Here is a 2,270-nt window from a genome sequence, read left to right as displayed (position 1 = left end):
CATGCCCTAGGCCTCATGTGTTTGTCGATTTCCATAGAATATATGCTTTCCTAAGGAACAACTTAGTATACATCATGCTAAATCCCTTAGAAAAGAAAAGAGTTAGAGTATACGCCATGCCTAACTCGTTGCTTAGGGAAATCTATAGCCTTAGGAGTATACGCCATGCCCTTAGGTTGACAAACATTAGATATGCATAACATGATCAAAGCATTGGCATATTGTTATATTAGCTAAATATAATTAGTGGTGGATATCAAAGCCCTACCTTTTATTATCATCACTTAGACAATCAATCTTTGTTTTACTTAAGGAATTTATTTTTAAGCAAAAATTCAGCAATCCTCATGGGAATGATCCTGTACTTGCACCATATACTAATATGTTGACCTTGTGCACTTGTAGGTAAAACTTACAATTATTTACTTATTAATTTAGGTAGATATTTTGGACAACAAGTTTTTGGCGTTGTTGCCGGGGATTGTTTGATTTTGTTTGGAATTTTTTCCTTTAGTTTATTTTTGTTTTAATTTAGTTTTAATTTTCTGTTTTTTCGTAGTTACTGTTTTGCCTCTAGGGTTGTGATCGATCGCCCAACCAGGGCGATTGAGCGCACCAGTACAATCGAGCGCACCTCACAGTGCGATCGATCGCACATCCAGAGAACAGCACAGTACTGCGATAATTATAGATCTGATTTTTTTTCTTTTGTTTTATGCAGGGTCAGTTGAGTCTGCATCTTCGTAAGTAAATAATTTTGTTTTTATTTTCCCCTTTTATCTTTTGTTATTTTTACTTTCACACATGTGGGGCGGCACTCCGACACCCCATGGACCATGTTCTTTATGCCATGACCCTTATCACCATGTTAGAGAATGTCTTATAATGAGACAAATTTCTAACAAAATTAATGGGCATAATAACACATCATTCTCTAGACCGGGGAAAGATAACTATTTTGATTCCTGTAACCCAACATGGAGCCAACAGTCCAATCTTTCATGGCAAGCTCAAGCTCCTAGAAATCATTCATATTCCTCTCATTCGGATCCACCACTACAAGATCAGCTGGCTGCCACGCAAAAGACATTGAATATACTTGTAAATTCCATGGCTAGTTGGAACTTCTCTCCTAATCAGCCAGCCACCCAATTCCAGGTATGTACCATATGTTCTTAAGTAGGTCGTACTACTGAAACTTGCCCTTTGTATTCATCTGCAGATCAGGAGCAAGCGCACTATGTGGGACAAAACAATTACCCCTACAAGAACAATCCATACTCCAACACCTACAAGCTAGCGTGGCAAAACCACCCTGAGTTCTCATGGAGTAACAATCAAAAGGATCCCCAACAAGCAAGCCAACCAACTCAAGAGTCAAAATTGAACCAACTGGAGAATATGATACACAACCTGGTGACTTCTCAATAGTAGTTCATGACCTCACAACAGCAATTCACAGCTGATAAAAAACAATTCAATACAAAGACTAATCAAGCGATTCAAAGACTGGAAGTACAAATGAGAAAATTGGCCAGGGAGCTGAGTGCATCTCCCATCAATTGGAGTCAACAATACCAAGAAGAAGAGTGCCAAAGTCAGTAGATGGAAAATCCCAATGGACAATACATGGATGAAGAGTGCACCTACTATCATGAGCAAGCTGTCTCATTAAGGAGTGAAGAGGTGGCCGAAAATCAAGTGGAAGAGGGGAAAGATGAGCAAACCGAAGATCCATAAGAGCCACATCAGGAAAAAGAAGAGAGCACTGAGATATTTTTACCATTAGCTCTTATTCCTAAAACACCAAGAGGCCAAGAGAGAAGTCTGTTAGAGCTACCACATGAGCAATTTGAGGACATCAAGATAGAAAAGCTCCCTGAGTTTTCTTCTTACTTTATTCCAGTTTATGATTCCCCACCGGATGAGCAACTATTTGAGAAAACTCAGAGTGGTCCTCCCCGATCTAGAAACACTTGGAAGCACCTTGCAACAGAAAAGATTCATTCCCTTTGGTGCAAGAGAAGAAAAGACTGGTGCTTCAAGTATAAAGCGCCACAGTCTGGTTGAAGACATTAAACTTAGCGCTCATGGGAGGCACCCCATAGTTTATCCTTTTCTTTTGTTTAATGAGTTTTCAGTTCAATTTTTATTTAAGTTTTAATGTTGTTCCTTTTTACTTGTTTGTGTGTTTTCTTATTGAGCAGTGACAAGTGTGCTTCACTTCAAGTTTGGGGGTGTGCTATGAGCCATGCTTTCCAAGACTATGT

The sequence above is a fragment of the Corylus avellana genome, chromosome ca6 (assembly GCF_901000735.1).
Source record: "Corylus avellana chromosome ca6, CavTom2PMs-1.0".
NCBI lineage: Eukaryota > Viridiplantae > Streptophyta > Magnoliopsida > Fagales > Betulaceae > Corylus > Corylus avellana.
This window is presented reverse-complemented; position numbering follows the sequence as displayed.